Here is a 9181-nt window from a genome sequence, read left to right as displayed (position 1 = left end):
TTCCTCCCCTCCTTGGCCGGGGTCCTTCTGGGACAAAGCCTCGGTGTTATTCACCTGTTTGGGGGAAGGGGCCTTCGGGGGCGTCCCGCTCTCCATAGCATCCGAGCTCAGCAAATCCTCTGATGAGGATTGTTTGGTGCGGGACCTCGCCGGACTACAAAAAATATGGCTCAGGTTAAAATATTATGCCATGATGAGTCTGGACGCACAAACGTATTCGGACTTTATATACTCACGAGTTCACCAGGGGCTGGGCCCTAGGATCCCACGCCGGGCTGCCGTCGGCGGCGGCAGTGGACTCTTCCGCAAGAGGAGCTTTCCCCTCTTAGGCGACTCGGCCTCCAAGTGTATGGAGGTCGTCCTCTTCTTTCTTCCCCCTTTTGGGGATTCGTCTTCCTCCTCCTCGTCCTCTTCGGAGGCAGAACGGGCAGTGGAGCCTTCGGATATCGTGTCCGAAGTACCGCGGCGACAAAGGCCGCCCCGGGTCTTTTTGGCCTCCTTCTCGGCCTTCTTCTTCGGCGCCTTGTAAGGCGCCGGGACCAGCATCTTCGTCAGAAGTGGGCTGGCCGGTTCTTCGGGCAGCGGGGCCGGACAGTGGATCCGCTCCGCCTTCTTCGTCCAGCCCTAGGAGAGTTGTGGAAAACACATTAAGCATTTCCCTTGGGTTATGCGGATAAAACGTATGATGACTTACCGAGCTTGCAGGGCGGGAGAGTTGGTACCCGCGGTCCTCGGCTGAGTCCGGCCATGATTTGCCGGACTTGAAAAGCACCTTCCAGATGTCTTTGTGCGAGGAGCCAAAGAGCTCTCGCAGGGTTTGGTGCTTGGCCGGATCAAATTCCCATAGATTGCAAGCCCGGTGTTGACAGGGCACGATCCGGCAAACTAACATCACCTGGACTACATTGACAAGTTCGATGTTCTTGTCTTCCATATCTTTAACACGTGTCTAGAGCACCGACAGTTCGTCGGACGAAGACCAGTTCAGGCCCTTCTTGAGCCTGGACGTAAGCCGCGGAGGGGCTCCGAATCGGAACTCGGAAGTAACGGCCCATTCCGTGCCGCGCGGCTCGGTGATGTAGAACCACTGATGTTGCCACTCTTTGACGGAATCATTAAAAGTACCTGTTGGCCATGTGACGTTGGGCATCTTGCTCACCATAGCGCCCCCACACTCGGCGTGCTCGCCGCCCACTACCTTGGGCTTCTCATTGAAAATCTTCAGCCATAAGCCGAAGTGTGGCGAGATGCGGAGAAAAGCCTCGCACACGATAATGAATGTCGAGATATTGAGGAAGGAATTGGGGGATAGATCGTGAAAATCGATCCCGTAATAATACATGATGCCACGAACGAACGGGTGGAGGGGAAACCCTAGCCCACGGACAAAATGAGGGAGGAATACAACCCTCTCGTGGGGTTCCGGATTAGGGACGATCTGTCCCGCCGTCGGGAGACGGTGGCTGATTTTCTTGGCCAGGTACCCGGCCTCCCGAAGCTTTTTGATATCCTTCTCCCGGACGGTAGAGGCCATCCACTTGCCTCCTGCTCCGGATCCGGACATTTTCGGAAGGCCTTTGTGGGCGGAGAAGACGAACGCTTGGGCACTAGAGCTCGAGCGAAGGGGATTGAATCGGGAAGAAGAAGGCGTGGGTGCGAAAGGGAGTCCTTATCCCCTTATAAAGGCAGCAGGGATTCTGCGCCTCCCCACTTGCCTGGTAAACGCGCTTATTCCCCAAGCGTCATGATTGATGGCGCGGTTGGGTTACCCATACCTGTATTGATGAGAATCCCGTGATGAGGGGACACGATCTCTGCTTCGACAAGACGTGCCAAGAAAACCGCCTCGCAATATGTGCAGTAGCTGGTTGAGAAAAATGGTTCGAATAATGACCGGGCCGTGGCGTGGTGCCACGCTGTGAAGTTGTCAGCTGATTAGATTTGTGGAATATTATTCTCTCTACGGTGGTATGTGGAATTTGTTTTGCAGAGCCGGACACGATCTTCGTGTTCAAAATCTTCTATGGAGTATTCGGAGGAGGAACCCGCCTTGCAATGCCGAAGACAATTTGCGCGTCGGACTCATCGTCATTGAAGCCTGGTTCAGGGGCTACTGAGGGAGTCCTGGATTAGGGGGTCCTCGGACAGCCGGACTATGTGCTTTGGCCGGACTGTTGGACTATGAAGATACAAGATTGAAGACTTCGTCCCGTGTCCGGACGGGACTCTCCTTTGCGTGGAAGGCAAGCTTGGCAATTCGGATATGTAGATCTCCTCCCTTGTAACCGACTCTGTGTAACCCTAGCCCCCTCCGGTGTCTATATAAACCGGAGGGTTTAGTCCGTAGGACAACAACAATCATAACCATAGGCTAGCTTCTAGGGTTTAGCCTCTACGATCTCGTGGTATATCAACTCTTGTAATACTCATATCATCAAGATCAATCAAGCAGGAAGTAGGGTATTACCTCCATCGAGAGGGCCCGAACCTGGGTAAACATTGTGTCCCCCGCCTCCTGTTACCATCCGCCTTAGATGCATAGTTCGGGACCCCCTACCCGAGATCCGCCGGTTTTGACACCGACAAGGGGGCCTAGGATCCACCACCTCCTTGCCCCCCCGGTGCCACCGGCCATCCGTGCCGCACATCACGGTTCCCCCTCCGCTGTTGGTCGCCTTTGCCAGACGAGGAGGTTGGGGAAGCACTGGAGCCTAGGATCCGGTCGCCGCCCCTCACTTCCTGTGCAGTCCGCGTGGGCAACCCGTGAAGTTCGTGCCCACGCGCCCATGCGTGCAGTGACGACGATCAACAGCAGTGATGACGATCGTGCAGTTCAGAAAATGCAGTGCTCTGGTGCACTTTGCGGGTCGCTTGGCTCATGCGTGCAGTCAACAAAATGCCACTTTTTTAAGGTTGTTTTGTGTGAAATATCTGCACTGGTGACCAACATGATGTTCGCTCGCGACGCCATTCAACCCGTGCAAATTTTTGGCTTCTATAGTTTGGTACCTCCATGTCATGTGCAGCTCATTTACTTATCAGGCTCTCGGCTGCAGCTCGTCGTTTGGAAAAAATGGGACAAACAAATGACCCAAAACCTCACTTCGTTTAGTTGGTCCCCAGCAATCCTGATTTTTGTTTTATCAACATAAATGCAGTTTGTGTGCATTGCGAGGACCTCTGCTTGCTTGTGAGAGGTTCCTTCAACTGTACAATGTCGTTCTTTTTGTTGCAATTTGATGCAGTTCCTTTTGTTTTGCTAATTTCTAGGGATGAGAAATTCTAACCGAATTCAGTTTCATGTAGTTCACTACTCTTGACCCTGTAGTGCAGAAAACATTAGAAAAAATATGTATAGAAACTTGCAGTTCAGTAATGTGAAACACATACAGGAATTTGTTTAAGAAAGTGTTGTTCATATTGCGTTGTGTTGTGATTCATTCTTTTCAATCGTGCGGTGCACTTTGCTCTAAAAAACGGTCCACTACGAAGGACTCTTCAGCACACTCCATTTAGAAAAAAAATGCATTTAAAAAACATGCAAAATGCAGTGCACTTTGGTCTTACAAAAAGTCCATTACGAAGGACTTTTCAGTACATTCCATTTAAAAATAAAATGCATTTTAAAAAACTCGGTTGACTGCATCAACACCTGCAGTGCTTTTGGTCCTCGGATGTGGTTCATTTTTTAGAGTGATGCTCTTCACTTGCGCCCAACATGAAAAGTGCAAAAAAAAGGAAAACAGCAAGACATTAATGCGGTTCACTTCGATATATGTCATGGTTCACTTGCCCCGTCTCTGCGGTCCGCTCTCGCTCATAAAAAAACTGAAAAAAAAGACAACAAAAACTCGTCTGAGAAAAATTTACGTTCGACAAAAAGAAATTATGAAGTTCACTTGTCCGTCCGATGAAGTGCGGTTTTTAGTCTGAAGCAGTGCGGTTTTCTGCCTGATGCACTACATACGACGATTTTGGTGTCGCGAAAAAACAGAGTATCCGCATTTCGTTAAAATCAAAATTACTCTTAAACCGTAAGGAATCGGAGAGAGTGTTCTACATGAAAAAATTGTGCCTCATCGATATCTTTCCAACAGCGTATAATTTGAATCATTTCGACCAGTGGTTTGTAAAAAAATCATGAAAAACGGTCGCTGCCTCTCGTCGTCAGCCGCACGATTTTCAAAATTAACTAAAAACCGTAAGGAATCTCAAAAACATTTCAACACATGAAAGTTGCGACTCGTCCGTAGCTTTCCAACGGCATATCATACGTCTTGTTTCGACAAACAGTTCAAAAACTGGAGCGAAAACAGTACCGAAAATTGCAAAAATTTCAAAAAAACTTAATTCCGTGATTTAGTAAATTTAAAACTGCTATTAAACCGTAACGAATTAGAGAAAAAATTAGATATGAAAAAGATGTGACTCAATGATACCCTTCCAACGGTGTATCGTTTGCTTCATTCCGACAAGCGGTTTAGATAAAAACGCAAAACAACGCTCGCTGCCATTCGTCGTGAGCCGCATCGTTTTTGAAACTGATCTTAAACTATGATGAATCTCGAAAAGTGTTCAACATGGCGAAGTTGCGCCTAATCCATAGCTTTTCAACGGTATATTACACACGTCGTTACGATAAACGGTTAAAAAACTAGAGCGAAAACAGTACCGAAAAAACACCGCGTGCAGTTTTTCCGACACGAAGTTCACTAGTCTCTGTATTGCAGTACCTCTGCTACTGAAAGTGCAGTGCCCTCGCGTTGAGCGTGAAGTGCAGAAGTGTTATCAGAATAGTTATTCTGCTAATATTAGCAGAATAGACCGGCTGTATATATATGTTGAACACGCAAACGGTTCATCCGAGTGAACCGCATGCCGTATATCGCACACACCTTCATCTGGCTGACCGTTTCTTTTGTGTTGCCTAATCACAAACAGTTCATCCAAGTGAACCTTATGTTCTACATCGCACACACCTTCATCTGGCTGCCCGTTTCTTTTGTTCCTCCTCATCGAAAACGGTTAATTGAACTAAACCGTATGCCCTGAATCACACACGCAACTAAAATCTGAACCGTGTTTGATGCATCCTCCATCGCAAATGTTTTGCACCTTTTTTAACGATTTTTTTACACCACCGTTTGCGATTATGGCATCGCACACAGTTTCGTTGAAGGGTCTCTGTTCGTAGTGTCACATTATCAGCAACCTGCAGTAGTGGATAATTATGGTTTAGGCTTGAACAAATGCGAAATAAACCTAGCGGTTATTTTTTCAAGCACAAAACCTAAAACAACTAGGCTCACCTATGTGCACCAACAACTTATGCTAAGCAAGATAAGCAACTATGTGATAGCAAGATATATGACAAAGAACAATATGGCTATCACAAAGTGAAGTGCATAAGTAAAGGGCTCGCGTAAGAGATAACCGAGGCACGCGGAGACGACGATGTATCCCGAAGTTCACACCCTTGCGGATGCTAATCTCCGTTTGGAGCGGTGTGGAGGCACAATGCTCCCCAAGAAGCCACTAGGGCCACCGTAATCTCCTCACGCCCTCGCACAATGCAAGATGCCGTGATTCCACTAAGGTACCCTTGAGGGCGGTCACCGAACCCGTACACTTTGGCAACCCTTGGGGCGGTCACCGAAACCCGTCAAATTGCTCGGCGTGATCTCCACAACCTAATTGGAGACCCCGACGCTTGCCCGGAGCTTTACACCATAATGATTGAGCTCCGAACACCACCAACTATCTAGGGCGCCCAAGCACCCAAGAGGAACAAGCTCAAGAGTACCAAGCACCCAAGACTAATAACCTTCTCAACTTGTAACTTCCACGTATCACCGTGGAGAACTCAAACCTATGCACCAAATGCAATGGCAAGGGCACACGGAGTGCCCAAGTCCTTCTCCCAAATCCCACCAAAGCAACTAATGCTAGGAAGGGAAATGAGAGGAAGAACGAGAAGGAGAACACCAAGAACTCCAAGATCCAGATCCTAGGGGTTCCCCTCACATAGAGGAGAAAGTGATTGGTGGAAATGTGTATCTAGATCTCCTCTCTCTTTTCCCCCAAAATCTAGCAAGAATCCATGGAGGGATTGAGAGATACCAAGCTCGAAGAAGGTTAACAATGGGGGAAGAACACGAGCTCAAGGGATAAGGTTCAATGGGGAAGAAGACCCCCTTTTATAGGACCTCCCGAATCTAACCGTTATGTGCTCAGGTCGTGCACAAGCGGTACTACCGCTTGGAGGAGCAGTACTACCGCTTAGCACGGTCAAAACAGCCCAATGAGAGAGAAAAACACGAGCTGTAGTTCTGCCAGATAAGTAGTACCGCTCTGGGGAGAGGTAGTACCGCTTACCACTTATAAGAGGTACTACCGCTCGGGAGGAGAGGTAGTACCGCTTACCACTTATAAGAGGTACTACCGCTCGGGTGGAGAGGTAGTACCGCTTACCGCTTATAAGAGGTACTACCGCTCTACTAACGCGAAACCCGACACGAAAAGGCGCATCCCCAGAAGCAGCAGTAGTACGCGCGGCATAGGGCCACGGTACTGCCACTTCCAAGCGGTACTACCGCTCTAGAGAGCAGTACTACCACTTGAGGCTTTCAGGAACACAACAGAGAAAGCAGAGGATGCAATAAAGCCTAAACTGCCACAACTTCTGCATATGAGCTCCGAATTGAGAAAACTCAAGCTTGTTGGATAGATGAGAACGAGTAGCAACCAATAACGACTGATTATAGTAAGAAGTGGCAGGGGAGGTATGCCTAATGAAATAGAAGAATGAAACCTCCAACAAAGAAGAATCGGCATAACCTCCAACATCGAAAACATCATAGAAGATGCATGTGAACTCCGTTTTCGATGAACTCGAGCTTGTCATGAAGATGACCATAAGCTCTAAAACTCACAAATAGAAACACCAAACAAGAACCAAGAAAGATGATGCAAGGATGCAATGGTTTGAGCTCTCTACGAACGATACGATCAAGCTACTCATCGAGAGCCCCCCTTTATAGTACGGCACCTGATCTTATAACTCGGTCTCTCAACTACCACCATGAGACCGGTAAAATAGAAAACCTATCAAGGGCAAAACCTTTGCCTTGCACATAGTCCACTTGAGCTAGATGATGACGAACTTGACTCCCTTAAGTCGGACCACCTTTCTTGATTGTGTTGGCTCGATGAAGACTAGTTGATTGCTCCCCCATACTCCACTATGGGTGAGCCACTCTTTGGCACATCTTCACAAGTTCCATTGACACCACAGTGGACGGCAAGCTTCAAGGATGATCTCTTCATGATGCTCCACTTGAACTTGCACACCGCAACCTAACCCCACAAAGAACTCTCACGAATACCATGGGTTAGTACACAAAGCGTAATGGACAATGCTTACAATACCATGGGATCACTTGATCCCTCGGTACATCTTGTACGCTTTATGTGTTGATCAACTTGATTCATTCTTGACTTAGTCTTGATCAACCTTGAATCTTTCCAACTCTCTTCATTTGGATGATGTCTTGAAGGTAGACATGAATGATCACACAAGCTTCTTCTTCAAGACATGCTTGCAATAAGCTCAACACACACATGACCAATCTTTGGATAATTCCTTAATAGCACCTTGGTCAACACATAAACTCCTTGAAACCAACACATGGACTTCAAGAAATGCCTATGGACAAATCCTTCAAATGTAACTCAATGAAACTATTAGTCCATAGAGAATGTCACCAATTACCAAAACCACACATGGGGGCACCACATGTTCTTTCACCTTCTCTGTTGCAGTTTGGTGGTGGCAGCCGCACTATTTGTATGCTCTATGTATGTTTGTATTTTTTTGCCTCGAAACATTGGGAAGCTTTATTGCTTTAACAAGGTCCTATTACAATCAGCATGAAGGCTGCTAACTAAGAAATTCGGACATTCCTCTAGCTAGCACACGGAGACCGATAAGGTACACACGTACTTTGCACAGAGATCTGCCGAACTATTGGCATCCCTTAGGACATGTCTAACAGATAAGGAAATAAAACTAGAAGACTTCTCCCCTATTTCATCTAAGATAGGCGCTATAATGGAACGATCATTGTTGCGCGAAGACCAGAGGTTAACAACCTTCAGACAGTCCACTTCCATCACCACATGTGAGAAACCCCGGAGTTGTGCAAAGATTACACCCTCCCAGAGGGCTAAAGCTTCGGCGATCAGTGGATCAGATATCCTGACGAACGACTTACTCCAAGCTCCAACGAAGGCTAGGTGAGAACGAGCAACACCACCGCCTCCTCCAGAATGATTTCCAGTACTAATAGCCCCATCAGTATTAATTTTGATCCATCCTACGTCGGGAGGCTGCCAGCACTGTCCATCAAGGATACTATAACGCCATGTGGGTGTTTCAAGCATAAACACGTCATCCCTGACCATCTTCACCGACTGGACCGGATCAAAGACAGGCTGATCATGTGTCCATCGGTTGCGCGATGTCCAAATCGCGTACATGATTGTGATCAATTTTCCACGGTCTTGATCCGGAATCATGCCATCCAGTACAATGTCTTTTGCCCAAGTTGACGGATGTAGGTTTGGCAATTTGATTTCCAGAATCTCTCTTGCCGCCCTCCAATATTGATTTGCATGCGAACAGAACATAAGAGCATGTTGTAGATCCTCCGTCATAGCTTGGCAAAGATCGCAGCGCACCATAGTTCGAATATGGCGGTACTGAAGTGTAGCATAGTCAGGGAGAATTCCCCGAAGTACACGCCACCAGAATACACGAACTCTGGGTATAACCTTGATTTTCCACAAGGCACTCCACAAGTGCTTATCCAGCGACGATGGTCCCACTACCATCCCTTCCTCTGGAGCTAGTTGCCCTTTACGAGTCATTAGAGCACGGTAAGCTGTTTTGACGGAATAAACACCTGATTGTTCAAGATCCCAGGCATAAAAATCCTCTCCTCCTGAAACCCTTAGTGGTATGTTGAGAATGGCCTCTGCATCCGGAGCAACAATTTTATGTATGTTTGTATTTGTACGAGTTCATGTACTGACTTCCTTGACGTATAAATACAAGTAGCGCATATATCTGTGGGTGTACGCTTTAAAAAAATGTCTTGTCTGCTTTTGTTTAATAAAATAT

Source organism: Triticum aestivum, chromosome 2D (genome assembly GCF_018294505.1).
Source record: "Triticum aestivum cultivar Chinese Spring chromosome 2D, IWGSC CS RefSeq v2.1, whole genome shotgun sequence".
In the NCBI taxonomy this organism is placed as follows: domain Eukaryota; kingdom Viridiplantae; phylum Streptophyta; class Magnoliopsida; order Poales; family Poaceae; genus Triticum; species Triticum aestivum.
This window is presented reverse-complemented; position numbering follows the sequence as displayed.